This window comes from Bubalus kerabau, chromosome 2 (assembly GCF_029407905.1).
Source record: "Bubalus kerabau isolate K-KA32 ecotype Philippines breed swamp buffalo chromosome 2, PCC_UOA_SB_1v2, whole genome shotgun sequence".
In the NCBI taxonomy this organism is placed as follows: Eukaryota; Metazoa; Chordata; class Mammalia; order Artiodactyla; family Bovidae; genus Bubalus; species Bubalus kerabau.
In genome coordinates, this window is record NC_073625.1 from 87994851 (window position 1) to 88013183 (window position 18333).

An 18333-nucleotide genomic window follows, 5' to 3' on the forward strand; every position below is an offset into this window, starting at 1 on the left:
AATAGACATTTCTCCAAAGAAGACACCTAGATGGCTAACAAACACATGAAAAGATGCTCAACATCACTCATTATCAGAGAAATGCAAATCAAAACCACTATGAGGTCCCATTTCACACCAGTCAGAATGGCGGCGATCCAAAAGTCTACAAGTAATAAATGCTGGAGAGGGTGTGGAGAAAAGGGAACCCTCTTACACTGTTGGTGGGAATGCAAACTAGTACAGCCACTATGGAGAACAGTGTGGAGATTCCTTAAAAAACTGGAAATAGAACTGCCTTATGATCCAGCAGTCCCACTGCTGGGCATACACACTGAGGAAACCAGAAGGGAAAGAGACACGTGTACCCCAATGTTCATCGCAGCACTGTTTATAATAGCCAGGACATGGAAGCAACCTAGATGTCCATCAGCAGATGAATGGATAAGAAAGCAGTGGTACATATACACAATGGAGTATTACTCAGCCATTAAAAAGAATACATTTGAATCAGTTCTAATGGGGTGGATGAAACTGGAGCCTATTATACAGAGTGAAGTAAGCCAGAAAGAAAAACACCAATACAGTATACTAACGCATATATATGGAATTTAGAAAGATGGTAACAATAACCCTGTGTACGAGACAGCAAAAGAGACACTGATGTATAGAACAGTCTTATGGACTCTGTGAGAGAGGGAGAGGGTGGGAAGATTTGGGAGAATGGCATTGAAACAGGTAAAATATCATGTATGAAACAAGTTGCCAGTCCAGGTTCGATGCACGATACTGGATGCTTGGGGCTGGTGCACTGGGACGACCCAGAGGGATGGAATGGGAAGGGAGGAGGGAGGAGGGTTCAGGATGGGGAGCACATGTATACCTGTGGCGGATTCATTTTGATGTTTGGCAAAACTAATACAATTATGTAAAGTTTAAAAATAAAATAAAATTTAAAAATAAAAGAAGAAGATACACAGAAATGTTAACAGGAGCTATTTGCAGCTAAAAAAATAAAATAAAATAAAATAAAATATTTGAACCCTTACTGTAGATATAAAATTATATTTGTAAAAATTAGCAGTGCAATACTATTCAGCAGCTGAGATGAACAAACTACTAATATATACAGCAACATGGATGAATCTCAATTTTTTTTGCCACAAAAAAGAAAACATACAAAAAAGATTGAATACTATATGATTCATTTACATAAAAATATAGAAAATGCAATCTAACCTATATTGAGAGAAAGTGGATCAGTAGTTGTCTGGGACAGTTGTGGGGGAGCAAGGGATTACAAATAGTGCAAAAGGAATCTTTTGCTGGTAGTAAAAATATCCAGTATCTTAATGGTTTATCAGTGTATACTATGTCCAAACTCATCAAATTGTACAATGTGAGTTTATACAGTTAATTCTATATAAGACATACAATAATAAAGGGAAAGATTAAATTTTAATGTTTCACTATTTTAATATTATAGGGAGATCCTGAGATAAATACAATCCAAATTTTCCCCCAAATGTACTAACTTTAGTAAAACAGAGGCCTGGTGTCTACTTTATCCATCAAAGCCCTTACATTAATCATAATTGTTTAAAAATCCTGGTTTGATGATTTTAACATCCCTCTGGTATCTAGTTCTGATGCTTACTCTGTCTCATCAACTTGTGTTTTTTTGCCTTTTGGCTTGCCTTGTAATTTTTTCTTAATAGATAAACATCAAGTGTCAGATTAAAGGAACTGCTATAAGTAGGTCTTTGGTAATGTGGTGGAGAGGTGAAGGACAGGGGAAGTGTGCCTTTTTCCTGTGATTAGGTCTCAGTCTTTTAGTGAGGCTTTGCCTCTGGCCTATGAACTTCACATGTATTCTCAGCATTTTTTTTTTTTTTTCCCTCCATTCACAGGTAGAACAGGATGACTTGAGTGGGCTGGGGTTGATTATTTCTTTTCCCCAAACCAGTTAGACTGTGATAATACATGAGCAGATTAAGCTCTGGTTATCTAGTTGCCCTTTGGGGCAAGTCTTATTAAAAACAAAGTGTTGTGGAATATTTAAAATGGTTCCTTTTCTTCTACAACTGCCTGAAGAATGAGGGAGCTTTTCTCCAGTTTTTACCGTAAGAACCTGGAGGTAAAATCCACAAAGTATGGGGGTTCTTCTATCACTAGTAGCCCTGGAGTTTTTAACTTTCCAGAGTTGTCCACGTTGGGTCTCCAGCAATTTGCCAATTACAAGGCAGGTTTCCTGCCCCAACACTGGTTTCCACAGCAGATTCTGTTCTTCTGTCTCTGCTCCAATAAGCCAGGACTTGCTGTAGTTGCCTTTCTAATTCAAAAGCAGTGGTTTGCCTTCTGAATTCATCTCTTTTATGAATCCAAGAAGAGTTATTGATTTTTCAATCTGTTCAGATTATTACTTATTTTTAGGATGGAGTATTTCCCAGCTCCTTACATGTGGGACCAGACCCATTGTTTATTTTGATTCAGAATTAGGTCTGAACTGGAACATTGATGAATCATTTCTGCCTGATGTGTATACCTTTTTTGGGAAAATGAGACTCTTTTCAACACTGTTACTTTCTACATTGACTGAGGAATTTACGCTCATCAGAAAATCAGGAAGTAAGAAAAATAATGGCAAAGAATGATGAATTATGCTGGTGGTGGTTTGAAGGAGATAAGAGCATAAGTAACAATTTATTATGGAGATTTTATATTATCAGGGTATCAAAAACTCAGGTAATGGGGATAGAAGAATATTTAGTAGAATTATATATGATAAAATTATCTATAATCTGAAAAATTAAGCATACCCTTCTGTTGTCCAGCTCTGAGTCTAAGTAGATGACACTGGGACCCACATGGATAAAAGTGGGACAGAGACAATTCTCCTGTTGTATGTATTGCCAAAGCTCAGACTGAAGAGATTTCCTTCATTTGAAAGACAGATAACAACAAAACTGAAGCCATCATGTGACCAATTAAGAATATTTCAGAATCAAGCAAAAAAATGTTAATATAGATGATTAGGAGGAAGTTCAGACCTCTTAAAATCTTTTTGCTATAGAAATTAGAAGCATAAAAAAATGTTTATGATTTTCAAAAGTATGGCTTTGAACTCATGGGAGGGAAAACCATAAAGTGAAAAAAAATTTGGATATGTAATGAGAGGTAAATATACTAATTTAAGATATAAAAAAATGTGATAAGGAATAATGAAAGTTCACATAATAGGAAATGGAGAAATAACAAGCCAAATTAATAATGTTGCAGACACATTTTAAAAGTCAATTCAGCATTTTTAGGAATGGAAAACTTATTAAAGTGGTGAGACAAGAGTCCATGAAAAGATAGAGAGCAAGATAGCTGTATCTTAGGAATTATCCAGAAGAGGTCATTGACGACTGACGTAATCTAATCGTTGTCACAAAATGTAAAACCTGATCTACAGAATTAAAAGATCTTCTCATTTATATTCCCTGGATATAATCTGGAAACATGTTTTGGGTATATCTACCTTTTTACTTGAACACAAGGATTTTAAAACATATATCTTGAAGGTTTTGAGACAAAAATAATTGTTGACAACATTAATCAGATTATAGTCCAAATAAGCCTTCCCTGGTATCTCAGCAGTAAACAATCTGCGTACAATGCCCAAGCTGCAGATGTGGGTTCAATACCTGGGTTGAGAAGATCCCCTGGAGGAGGGCACAGCAACCCACTTCAGTATTCTTGCCTGGAGAATACAAGGACAGAGGAGCCTGGGGGCTACAGACCATAGTGTCACAAAGAGTGAGACCCTACTAAAGCAACTTAGCACAAGACTGCAGAGTCAGAATAAATCCAAGAAGGTACTCTCTACATCTGGACTTCTTTACCCTCTGCAGTCACTGCCCACTTTAAGAAATACATATACAGATGTAGTCATGTGCATGAAATTATGCTCACAGAAATTCACAGTCTTCTGGAAAAACACCCCTAGAAATTCTCAGCCTTCAAAGTTCATTATATGTTGAGGGGGATACGCTGGACTGGTAGAAACACAAGCTGGAATCAAGATTGCCGAGAGAAATATCAATAACCTCAGATATGCAGATGACACCACCCTTATGGCAGAAAGTGAAGAGAAACTCAAAAGCCTCTTGATGAAAGTGAAAGTGGAGAGTGAAAAGGTTGGCTTAAAGCTCAACATTCAGAAAACGAAGATCATGGCATCCGGTCCCACCACTTCATGGGAAATAGATGGGGAAACAGTGGAAACAGTGTCAGACTTTATGTTTCTGGGCTCCAAAATCACTACAGATGGTGACTGCAGCCATGAAATTAAAAGACGCTTACTCCTTGGAAGGAAAGTTATGACCAACCTAGATAGCATATTCAAAAGCAGAGATATTACTTTGCCAACAAAGGTTTGTCTAGTCAAGGCTATGGTTTTTCCTGTGGTCATGTATGGATGTGAGAGTTGGACTGTGAAGAAGGCTGAGCACCGAAGAATTGATGCTTTTGAACTGTGGTGTTGGAGAAGACTCTTGAGAGTCCCTTGGACTGCAAGGAGATCCAACCAGTCCATTCTGAAGGAGATCAGCCCTGGGATTTATATGGAAGGAATGATGCTAAAGCTGAAACTCCAGTACTTTGGCCACCTCATGCGAAGAGTTTACTCATTGGAAAAGACTCTGATGCTGGGAGGGATTGGGGGCAGGAGCAGAAGGGGACGACAGAGGATGAGATGGCTGGATGGCATCACTGACTCAATGGATGTGAGTCTGAGTGAACTCCGGGAGTTGGTGATGGACAGGGAGGCCTAGCGTGCTGCGATTCATGGGGTCACAAAGAGTTGGACACGACTGAGCGACTGATCTGATCTGATGATGACTGGACTATAGACGTGACATAAGCTGCCAAAATTTTGGAGAACTGACTTCAAAGAAATGGGAACAGACAAACCCTTGAATTAAATATTGGGTTGGCCTAAATGTTCATTTGGGCTTTTCCGTAACATTTTGACATGTTACTGAAAAACATTTTGGCCAACCTAATAGAATGCTCAAACTACTGCACAATTGCACTCATCTCACACACTAGTAAAGTAATACTCAAAATTCTCCAAGCCAGGCTTCAACAGTACATGAACCATGAACTTCCAGATGTTCAAGCTGGTTTTAGAAAAGGCAAAGGAACCAGAGATCAAATTGCCAACATCTGTTGGATCATCAAAAAAGCAAGAGAGTTCCACAAAAACATCTGTTTCTGCTTTATTGACTATGCCAAAGCCTTTGACTGTGTTTCCACAACAAACTGTGGAAAATTCTCAAGGAGATGGGAATACCACACACCTGACCTGCCTCTTGAGAAATCTGTATGCAGGTCAAGAAACAACAGTTAGAACTGGACATGGAACAACAGACTTGTTCCAAATCAGGAAAGGAGTACGTCAAGGCTGTATATTGTCACCCTGCTTATTTAACTTATATGCAGAGTACATCATGAGAAATGCTGGGCTAGATGAAGCACAAGCTGGAATCAGATTGTCAGGAGAAATATCAATAACCTCAGATATGCAGAAAGCAAAGAGCTAAAGAGCCTCTTCATGAAAGCGAAAGAGGAGAATGAAAAAGTTGGCTTAAGCTCAACATTCAGAAAACAAAGATCATGGCATCCTGTCCCATCACTTCATGGCAAATAGATGGGGAAACAATGGAAACAGTGGCAGATTTTATTCTGGGGGCTCCAAAGTCACTTCAGATGGTGACTTTAGCCATGAAATTAAAAGACGCTTACTCCTTGGAAGGAAATTATGAGCAACCTAGACAGCATATTAAAAAGCAGAGACATTACTTTGCCAACAAAGGTCCATCTAGTCATGGTTTTTCCAGTAGTCATGTGTGGATATGAGAATTGGACTATAAAGAAAGCTGAGCACCGAAGAATTGATGCATTTGAACTGTGGTGTTGGAGAAGACTCTTGAGATTCCCTTGGACTGCAAGGAGATCTAACCTGTCCATCCTAAAGGAAATCAGTCCTGAATATTCATTGGAAGGACTGATGTTTAAGCTGAAACTCTGATACCTTGGCCACCTGATACAAAGAACTGACTCATTTGAAAAGACCCTGATGCTGGGAAAGATCAAAGGTGGGAGAAGAAGGGGACACCAGAGGATAAAATGGTTGAATGGCATCACCAAATCAATGGACATGAGTTTGAGGTACTCCGGGAGTTGGTGATGGACAAGGAGGCCTGGTTGTCTGCAGTCCATGGGGTCACAAAGAGTCGAACACGACTGAGAGACTTAACTGTACTGAACTGAAATAATATATACTTAAAGCAACTAAGGTGAAGCTGATCAGAGCACTGCATGACTAATTTCAAGATGACTATCAGAGCCTACTGTGTTGTTTCTACATGTAGCCCCCTATCTCTATGAAAGTTTTTGCCCACTGATTGTCAGTGGGGGCAGTCAGCCTTTAGACAGGAGTCTACCTTCCCGACCCACCCCCAGTTGCTGACCTCTGAAATAAAGGAAGCTTTCCTTTCCACCTCCCTGGCCTCTGTATTGGCTTTAGAGCAGCCAGCAGCCAGAAACCCACTTTCGGTAACAGCTTTTGGGCGCCCAACGTGAGGCTGTGCTCTCATGACATCTGGCTCCTCTGGGTTTTCCAGAGCCAACGGCTGGAGCAACACACCAAGGTTGAAATGAGCCAGCTGCTCATGGCTAGCTGGCCCCAAGAGGGGGATTTTGAGGGACACTCATATCAGCTGCAGAAACCATTTGTTTTGGGGATCCTCCCAGTTTCTCCCCCGCTCGGCACTGGCTGCTGACTTACGCTTTTCTTTGGTGAAAAAGAGACATGCATCTGGATGAACCGACAAGCTCCAAGACCCAGTAAGTCCGTCCACCAGTGTGAACCTGGGCAAATCTCTTTTGAGCACAAAGCACTATATGGGCCTTTTGCTGATTGGTTCTGTTGACTGTCTGCCATTCAGTACTGTTTGTGAATGAAAAGTGCTATTTGGGCATTTTTGCCAGTTGGAGAAGGCAGTGGCACCCCACTCCAGTACTCTTGCCTGGAAAATCCCATGGACGGAGGAGCCTGGTAGGCTGAAGTCCATGGGGTCGCTGAGAGTTGGACACGACTGAGCGATTTCACTTTCACTTTTCACTTTCATGCGTTGGAGAAGGAAATGGCAACCCACTCCAGTGTTCTTGCCTGGAGAATCCCAGGGACGGCGGAGCCTGGTGGGCTGCCGTCTATGGAGTTGCACAGAGTCTGACATGAATGAAGTGACTTAGCAGCAGCAGCAGCCAGTTGGTTCTGTTGTGCACCTGGATGTTGAGGACCCTTTGTGGAAATGTTTGTTCCAGACTCCGTTACCGGTTATTCCCTCAGCAGGTTTGCGACAGTTCTGTCTTCCGGTGCGTGAATGCATATTCCATTTATGCAATTGGTACCTTTGTTGTCTTTTGTAAAATGGGCAATTCAAGTTCAATTCATTAGGGGAAAAAACTCTATAAGATTACAATTAAAGCAAAAGAAAGATGAGTTTTTAAACAATGTATGGTAATTCTATTCTTCAGACTCCAGAGGGTTGAGATGAAACTCTTAAAACTCCAAAATTGGTTCTTTATGCATATGCAGTTAAAGAAAACTAGTGTGATAAAATGTTGTTTTCAGAATTCTAACTCTGAGAGAACAAAAATACGCCTAGGAGAAAGTTTGAAGTGAGCTCTTATCATGTCCTTAAAATACAAATGCAGCCCACTTGACCTGAGACTTCAGTTTTGGGTTAATTAGAAGAACTTCAAAAGATGTTTGGGTTCATTAAACATAAATCTTCTATCACATTAAAGAGAAATTATACTATGAAAAAAGTATGTTTTTAGAGGTTATAGAACACATTCTTAAGTTTGCCAATCAGAAAATGTTGGTGTAGCAGTTCAATTACTTCTTTCTTGGTTTTGTTAGGGTCATTTAAGTTAAAATTTGTAATATGTGATTAAAGCTACTAAAATGATAAGGAAACCATTTTAGTGTGTAAAGCAGGTAGGATATGTATTACTGGTGAAAGAAGGTATAAATATGGAAATATTTTTGTTGAGGAAAAAAAAGCAAAATAATTTTGTCCTAAATCTGCTTGCTTATGTATGGGGAAAAATAAGGGATAAATTAATATGGACCCAGGTTGTGATAAAAGATTTATGAAAAATGACTTTGGAAAAAAAATATGTGTTGTCAGGATTAAGATTAGATTTAAGTAAATGAACTTTGTTGTTAATAGCAAGCTGATACAAGATTGGAATTTGGTTTTCTTTCTTCCTGTTAAGAAAACAAAATTTTCCTGGAATATTGAGCTGCTTTTGATAACAGATTGTAAGTTTCTTCCTCTAACTAACTTTCAGTGTTCCAGAGGGCCTCTAGGCATCTTAGAAAAAATATTTAAGTAGCTAGAATTATTTGGTATGTTAAATTATATGAAAAAATTGGTAACTTTTGGATCACACTGATCAACTGAGTAAGAAATTTTAAAATTCTAACAGAGCTATTGTTTTACTTCAAACAATATTTTTGACCCCAGTGTTCTGATGGAAAAGAAATCGTCTAATGAAATTATCACAGAGTCTGATGTGTATCACCGCTGGCTCTAAGTTTACTGCTGAAAGCACATGTGCAATGCTTATGTGGCAATTGGGTATAAGTGATAAAATATATAGCCTTTAAAATATTTCCCTGTCAGCATACCTCTGTACTTGTTTGTTTTGTCTGATCAGTTTCCCCCAAAATGTTGATAACTAGACCAATATATATACAAAAAGTTGGCCTAGCACCGATGGATGTGAATGGATGCAGAGCAGGCAACTGAGCCATTCTGGCAATGCTGGGAAAATATACTGATTATCAGTGCTGTCTATGAAAACATTTATGATTAAAAGGGGAAAGCGATGGAAGAAATGTTCACTTATTGGGGTGTGGGGAAGTCATTCTGGCTTAAACCTGATTTAATTTGAACTTTGAAAGTGGAAGTATTAGTCATTCAGTCATGTCCAACTCTCTGTAATGCCATGGATGGCAGCCTACCAGGTTCTTCTGTCCATGGAATTTTCCAGGCAAGAATACTGGAGTGGGTTGCCATTCCCTTCTCCAGGGGATCTTCCTGACCCAAGCATTGAACCCAGGTCTCCTGAACTGCTGACAGATTCTTTACCACTGAGCGACCAGGGAAGCCCAGTTTGAAATTTAGACTAACCAAAATAGCTTGTTTGTGGCCTGTTAAACATACATTGCATACTGCTTTAACCATTAAGAAAAAAAATTACATTTAGAGAATATATATTTTGATTATTATCCTCATTGTAATATGTCCACTAATTTTCAAATGTTTGTTCAGGTACTATAGCAAAATAACCAAAGAGAAAGGTAATATAAAATATATTGCTCTAATATAAAATCTTGATGCTAAGCTTGGAACTTGAATTTATTTCCAACTCCATGTCCATTCCAAAACCTATGCAGGACTATACTCCTCTTTATCAAGAAGTCACCAGAGAGGCCATCACCCCATTCCTTCAAAGAGTTGAGAAAAATTGGAACAGAAATATAGCTATAACCAAGTTCCTCTGCCAAGTTTATGATTAAATTTTCTTTCTAGAACTTGATCCCCTTCCTTGTTCTGTACCTGTCTCTCTTCAAGATTGAGGAGTAGTAAAGAAAACTGAAAACTGAAATAGAGCAGGGCCCTGTGGTCCTCCCTTCTCCTATGTCCTCAGTGTACCTTTTGGCTGTAGGAAAACTTTAATCAAACAATAATTTAATTAAAGGAGTGAGAAAATGCAGAAACAAAGGAAAATGCTCAAATGAGACCAAATAATAATATTTAATAGTTTAGTCATTAAACAAAAGTCAGGGGCCTTAAGTTCCTCCTCAGGGGCTATAGATAATATTCTGAATGGTATCCATTGAGCTGCCTTATAGATACTTCGGGGTTTCCCTGATGGCTCCACAGGTAAAGAATCCATAGGACATGACTGAGTGACTAAACTTCACAGCAGAATTTAAATTAAAGAAACTTTAGTAGGGTCCGATCTGTGGTTTGTTTTTTGTTGTTTTGTTGATCTTTTCACCATTTGGGCCCCAAAAGACTACTTAGCATGTGGCCTAAACTTCAGAAGCATTTATGAAGATAGTCTGTTTTCATTCAGATAAAGAGAACTAACTCACTCATTGTTTTATTGTGGGTTTTGTTTTTTTGTTTTTTTTTCTGTAGACTCTTGGCTGTATATTAGGACAAAAATAATATGTATTTACAAATAAATCAGAATTTGATTTTATATAATGTAAATGTCTAGAATGCTAACTATTTAGAAATATTTATATTAGATGAATTAGTATATGGATGATGAGCATGTTTTAAATGGAAGTCTGATAAGCATATCAGCAAAAGATTTAAATTACAGTAACCGATTGTGACATCCTTAGTAAATGCCAAGAAACATAGCTTTTACAGCAAGTTCATGGAAATACTCCGATTAAATATTCATGAATTCTCTACTAAAAGAAAAGTCTCTTATGGTCTTGTTTGACAGAGAATGACCTTTGCTTCAATGAGTTCCCATCTTTGCTGTAACTTAGTGTTCAGATACCCTGCTTAGATGAATAAAACATAGATAGCATTTTGTTCTTTGTATTTAGTATATGTGATAATTAACAGAAAGGAAGACTTTGAAGCTTTAAAATGAAGTAAATGGGTTAAAAAAAGGCATTAAGAAATCTTTGAATATCAATTTCTCAGCAGGAAATTTGTCAAAGCAATTAGGATCCACCCTGACTTGGGCAAACACAGTAGTGTTCAATTGATGTGCTCCTTCACGTAACTAAAGCATTTTTAACTTTAGGATCTGTGCTAGTCAAACAATCTGTCACCTGATGGTTCATATACATAGGAGTCAATGGCTTCGTTCTGTAAAAAAGAACTTTGTGATAATAATGTCAGATATACTATAGTTTTTAATATGAAAACAAAACAAGAAAGCATAAATTGGATAACTTTCAACCAGATATACTATAGATTCAATATACATTCAATTTTGGTATTTGTGCTTCTCTTTTTAGTTTTTATAGTCCTTTAGAAGGAAGGTGCTATTATTTCCTACTGAGATATACTCAGAAAACAGTAGCAGTTAAGGTAGACAGGAAGTCATGTCCTGAAGATCTGAAAATTTGCTAAAACAACCATCCATTCCACCACACCCTCTGAGCAAATAAGGTATCACCTGATCCAAAAGAAAGTACTACATTAATTTTTGTGGCCATAGAACAGCAACGATGTATTTAATCAGTGATTTACTTAATGGCCTGACCCAGAGGCAGGAGTTTATTCTATGGTGTTGAAAGATTATTTAGGACTTCAATGGGTAGATATGTAAGGAATAAGGTATGGACTCATTAATATTTTTATAATGATATCTTTATGGAAAGACATGTGACACTTGATTCTAATGGAAACATTGATATCACGTGTCCCCAAAGAAGGAGTATTTGTGCCTTTGTTGTGAGAATTATATCTGTTTCCTGCCAAAGCTCTCTGACATATACTAGACACATCCATAAACATTACAAAAAGGGCATTACTCTTATTTGGTTAACTTAAACTTGCAGAATTAAAACAAAAGGCCAAGTTCATATTATTGAAATTTTTCATTGAAAATGCATGCCCTGAAAATTAGATTCTACCATTTTGGCTAGAATGCAGTACCAGTGGGTGACATGAGATTTTTAAATGTTCCCTGGCATGCAATTAACAGGACCTAGAAAATTCCAATAAAGTATATATGTTTGAATAAATGTTTCAATTTCCTGGACTTACTTCTATATCAGCAGTCCCCAAAGTATTTCTACAGAGGATTACTCCTGTGACATACTTTTAAAAAAGTGTTTCCTTGGTCAGTTGAGTTAAGGAAATGTGCATGCTATATGATATTCTTTGCTACTTACAAAGCAGAATAATAACACATTCTAAGCTTTGATTTTTTTTAATTTTATTTTATTTTTTAACTTTACAATATTGTATTGGTTTTAATACCTTTAATAAGAAAACTTATTTGGCTTTTTTTCCCATCTAGTGTTCCCAAAATAGTACTTAACTACACAAATCTTTTCCTGTGCAATATTTATTGAAATCCTAAACATGTAATTTTCTGGAAAATTACTCCCAATGTGGCATTTACCAAAGATATTCAAATTTAATAAATATCCTTTGGGAACTACTTGCCACAAGTCTTTCATATATGAAGAAACATTTTATTTTCTGCATGACTTTTTAGCATGTGGCATATGAAAGGTTTTCCTGGATTTGTGATGTTGACTGTTGCAAAATCTTATAAGATTTATTAATGAAATGGCTCTTTTATGATAATAACAGTGTTTGTTCAATGTTCTCTTGTTCACGATAGTAGCAATAGCCAGTAATCTTGCATGTTTGCAGTGTGTCAGGAGTTATTTTAAATGCTTTTAAATGAAACTATATACTTAATCCTCACAATAACCTTCAGTAGTGGATATTATTATTTCTTCTTTTTAGAAGAAAAAAAAGAAAACAGAGAGGTTAAATAAATTGCTCACATTCACATGACCAGTAACAGAGCTGGGATTCAAAACCAAGGAGCCTAACTCCAAAGTCCACGTGCATAATCCCAGCACTACATTGACACCTATCAGGAGAGCCCCTGCTGGGACTCTCCTGATCCTCCCTCCATCCTCACTCATTTGTGGCTGTAGGTTCCTAGTGGCTGCCAGGGTATCTCAGTGAAAAGGAAACCCAGTCTTGTTCCAGAAACTTAAGACATTTGACAGTCTTTCTGAGTTTTTTATGCCAGAAATATGTCAGTAGTCAATACAAACTCTTGAGCTAGGGTCAACATAATAAAGTTTCCAAAGGTTAGACTAATATTATTTCTAAAAGTAGTTTTCTAGACATTCTGATATTTTATGAACATAGTGCCAGTAAAAGTTTTCCATTTTACATAATATGAAATAAGAAAAATATAATGTCATCACCTCTTTTTTGATATTTACAGTAACTTTAATCTAGCATTGCCCAAAGATATAATTAGAATTTGAAGATATTATATCTCCTTCATGAAACACCTATCAGCATCTTAAAGACCAGAGTTACAACCTCCTTAGTTAGGTAAATAGTGATTTATGACCAGTGAGGTGCTGGTATTTAAAACTGGGTCTCCAGGGCAAAAATGAAAGGAAGTTTGATTTGCAGAAGTGAAAAGATAGGCACAATAGGTTCTGAAAAGCTGACAAAGTCTGACTTTAGTACATCATTTGTTTCTTAATCTTGTCAAAATCGAGCATTACCTCTTACATTATCATAAAAATTGGCATCTCTTTACTTGGAGGCCATTATTTAAAAGGTCAAGAGGGATTATTTAAGGGTTATATTCAAGTGTCTTTTCTTATTACTTTATGTGGACAGTTTACATAAGTGCTTGAAAAGTCACATTTGGACTAAGTCACTATCAATATGGTTGTAATACTGTAGACTTTCTTCCAGAATTCCAACATTAGATGCATATCAAGATAGCCTTTATCCTAATAATTCTATCTCTAGATACTTAAATGTACTCCCATCACAAAAAGGCATATGCAAGAGTCTATAAAAAGGACAGTAAGTACACACCTAAGTGGGAACAAAATCCCCAAAGGGAACACCATAAGGAAAGAAAAGAGGAAAGCCATTTAGACCAGGTGTATTTCAAAGGTTCACTATCTACAGATTTTTACTCCCTAGATTTCTGTGCCCTAATGAAGTTCCCTCTAATTCTTTAAAAATACCACCTTATCGCAAAATGGCACATTGATATGTATAAGAAGTTCAAAAATACGCTCATGAAAACATCTAAGACAACAATACCACCCACAATTATACTACTATTAATAGCATTGAACCCATCCTCATTGCACTGAAGCTGTCAGGGAAGAAAAAGAAAATTGCCTACCTTCTTTTTATATTGTTCTTAGACTTGTGAATTAAATTGACAAAAGAGAGATTATCAACAGAAAAGATGCATTTTTATTCCTGTATATACATAGTTCATAGAAAAATATGACCCAAGGAGACATTTAGAACTGGGGACTTATATCTTGACAGGGGAAGGGGAGGGGAATAAAGAGCACTTATGGGAACACAAATGACATTTAGAAAAGATAAATGGACCCTTACAGAAATAGATGGCAGATATATAGTTTTGTGACAGTATCTGTTTAGATGATTTCTTAGGGTGCTAACTTCTCTCTGGTGATAGGCAAGAGTCCTCCCTGGTTGCAGAACTCCTGAGGGAGGGGATTTATGACAGTTGAATTCTTCCAGGAGGCTTTGACTTTAAACAGATAAGTAGAGTTTAGAAGTTTAAAAAAAGAAACATCATAGTGTATATTCTCAAATGGACAAGATATATAAAGTGTAGAGAGCAGTGCTAGGGCTAAGTCACTTCAGTCGTGTCTGACTCTTTGCGACCCTATGGACCATAGACTGCCAGGCTCCTCTGCCTGAGGAATTCTCCAGGCAAGAATATTGGAGTGGTTAGCATCTTCTCCTCCATAGGATCTTCCCAACCCAGGAACTGAACCTGTGTCTCTGGCATCTCCTGATTGGCAGGCGGGTTATTTACCACTAGCGCCACCTAGCAGAACAGTTCAAAATGTGGGAAGATATAATTGAGATTAGGAAATTGATCTGAGCAAATTATACTCAGGTTTTTCTGAAGCATAGCTGCATGCAAGGAAACATTTCTGTGGGTATCTGGGAAACAAATCTCCAGCAAGCAGAGGTCATTTCTCAGTGGATTTATGACTCGTTTCTCACTGGGTTTATTATATGGGCTGATTTTTAGCCTGCTAGACCACTTCTCTTTGAAAACAGATTTGGCTTCCTTAAGAACCAGGCAAATTTAGGCAACTAACAGCTACAAAGATGTGACAAAGATGGCCACAATAAAAGACAGAAATGGTATGGACCTAACAGAAGCAGGAGAAATTAAGAAGAGGTGGCAGGAATACACAGAAGAACTATACAAAAAAGATCTGCATGACGCAGATAATCACAATGGTGTGATCACTCACCTAGAGCCAAACACCCTAGAATGTGAAGTCAAGTGGGCTGTAGGAAGCATCACTACGAACAAATCTAGTGGAGGTGATGGAATTCCAGTTAAGCTATTTCAAATCCTAAAAGATGATGCTGTGAAAGTGCTGCACTCAACATGCCAGTAAATCTGGAAAACTCAGCAGTGGCCAAAGGACTAGAAAAGGTCACTGCAATCCCAAAGAAAGGCAATGCCAAAGAATGCTCAAACTACTGCACAATTGCACTCATCTCACACGCTAACAAAGTAATGCTCAAAATTCTCCAAGCCAGGCTTCAATGGTACCTGAACTCTGAACTTCCAGATGTTCAAGCTGGATTTAGAAAAGGCAGAGGAACCAGATGCCAAATTGCCAACATCCATTGGGTCATTGAAAAAGCAAGAGAGTTCCAGAAAAACATCTATTTCTGCTTTATTGACTATGCCAAAGCCTTTGACTGTGTGGATCACAACAAACTGCAGAAAATTCTGAAAGAGATGGGAATACCAGACCACCTGACCTGCCTCTTGAGAAATCTGTATGCAGGTCAGGAAGCAATAGTTAGAGCTGGACATGGAACAACAGACTGGTTGCAAATTGGGAAAGGAGTACGTCAATGCTATATTTTGTTACCCTGTTTATTTGACTTATATGCAGATTACATCATGTGAAATGCCAGGCTGGATGAAGCTCAAGCTGGAATCAAGATTGCAGGGAGAAATATCAATAACTTCAGATATGCAGATAACACCACACTTATGGCAGAAAGCAAAGAAGAACTAAAGAGCCTCTTGATGAAAGTGAAAGAGGAGAGTGGAAAAGTGGCTTAGAACTCAATATTCAGAAAACTAAGGTCATGGCATCTGGTCCCATCACTTCATGGCAAATAGATGGGGAAACAGTGGAAACAGTGTCAGACTTTATTTTTCTGGGCTCCAAAATCACTGCAGATGGTGACTTCAGCCATGAAATTAAAAGACGCTTACTCCTTGAAAGAAAAGTTATGACCAACCTAGACAGCATATTCAAAAGCAGAGACACTACTTTGCCAACAAAGGTCCGTCTAGTCAAGGCTATGGTTTTTCCAGTAGTCATGTATGGATGTGAGAGTTGGACTGTGAAGAAAGCTGAGCACCGAAGAATTGATGCTTTTGAACTGTGGTGTTGGAGAAGACTCTTGTGAGTCCCTTGGACTGCAAGGAGATCCAACTAGTCCACTCTGAAGGAGATCAGCCCTGGGATTTCTTTGGAAGGAATGATGCTAAAGCTGAAACTGCAGTACTTTGGCCACCTCAGGCAAAGAGTTGACTCATTGGAAAAGATTCTGATGCTGGGAGGGGTTGGGGATAGGAGGAGAAGGGGACAACAGAGGATTAGATAGCTGCATGGCATCACCAACTCGATGGACATGAGTTTGAGTGAACTCTGGGAGTTGGTGATGGACAGGGAGGCCTGGCGTGCTGCAATTCATAGGGTCGCCAAGAGTGGGACATGACTGAGCGACTGAACTGAACTGAATTGAACTGAACTGAAAATCACTACAGACGGTGACTGCAGCATTGAAATTAAAAGATGCTTGCTCCTTGGAAGAAAAGGTATGACCAACCTAGAGAGCATATTAAAAAGCAGAGACATTACTTTGCCAACAAAGGTCCATCTAGTCAAAGCTTTGGTTTTTTCAGTAGTCATGTTTGGATGTGATAGTTGGACTATAAAGAAAACTGACCACCAAAGAATTGATGCTTTTGAACTGTGATGTTGGAGAATACTCTTGAGAATCACTTAGACAGCAAGGAGATACAACCAGTCCATCCTAAAGGAAATCAGTACTGAATATTCATTGGAAGGACTGAGGCTGAAGCTGAAAGTCCAGTACTTTGGCCACCTGATGTGAAAAACTGACTCAATTTGAAAACACCCTGATGCTGGGAAAGATTGAAGGTGGGAGAAGAAGGGGACAACAGAGGATGTGATCTCTAGATGGTATCACTGATTCAGTGGACATGAATTTGAGTATGCTCTGGGAGTTGATGATGGGCAGGGAAGCCTGGCGTGCTGCAGTGCCTGGGATCGCAAAGAGTCGCACACATTTGAGTGACTGAACTGAACTGAGCTGAACAGCTACAAATACAAATCAAAAACATACATATCAAATTAATAGATATGTAGTTTAAAAAATTCCCATTATTGAAATTTGTCTTTTTTTAATTTTATTTTTTAATTGGAGTATAACTGCTTTACAATGTTGTGTTAGTTTCTGCTGTATAACTATGTGAATCAGCTATAATTATACATATATTCCCTCCTTCTAGAGCCTGCCACACACTCCTTCCCCTACTCAACCCCTCTAGGTCATCGCAGAGCACTGAGCTGAGCTCCCTGTGCTAGACAGGAGGCTCCCACTAGCTGTAAGTTTTACACAGTGTAGTATATATATGTCAGTGCTACTCTCTCAATTCATCCCACCCGTTATTTCCTTCCTGTGCCCACAAATCTATTCTCTACATCTGTGTCTTTATTCCTGCCGTGCACATAGGTTCATCAGTAGGATTTTTCTCAATTCCATATATACACATTAATATGCAATATTTGGTTTTTATCCTTCTGGCTTACTTTTCTATATGACTGTCTTAAGTTCAACTATATAATTACAAATGACCCATTTTTTTTTCCTTTTAGGAATATTCCAAAAATATGAGTAATATTCCAAAAATATGGAACACTTCATGAATTTTCCTTTACCCTTGCACAGGGACATGCTCGTCTTCTCTGTATCCTTCCAGTTTTAGTATGTCTGCTGCCGGAGCAAGCACAAAATTGATCTCTTACATCAAAGTCAGAAAACCATGAAAACAATTATAGTAAATGACATAATTCTAAAACTATTAAGGACAGAAGTACATAGATTCAAGGTAACACTCAAAACACTTAAATATTTTACAGCTTAGGCATTATCCAGATTGAAGAGTGCTGGCTGTAAACCATTGTGATGGCCCTGATATTGTGTACCAACTAAAATACCACCATTATAGATCTATTTCCTTGTTTTCCTGTCACTTTACTTAAAATAATCTAATACAACTTGAATATTCAGAAATTATGTGTTGCTAAATTCCAATTTTAGTTTTTAAAATTAATATTACATTTTATGCATTTTCATGTATATTGTATGATTAATTATGTTACTATTAAGAAAACAAATACTACTTGGTTGC

The 18333-nt window shown here is 37.9% G+C and overlaps 1 protein-coding gene and 1 pseudogene across 1 annotated transcript in view; one reads left to right on the top strand and one right to left on the bottom strand.

The window, feature by feature from the left end:
• Window positions 1–18333, top strand: part of EPHA6 (EPH receptor A6) — a 1024550-nt gene that overhangs the window by 598316 nt on the left and 407901 nt on the right. The window lies entirely within an intron of this gene.
• Window positions 17827–17927, bottom strand: LOC129645119 (uncharacterized; annotated as a pseudogene).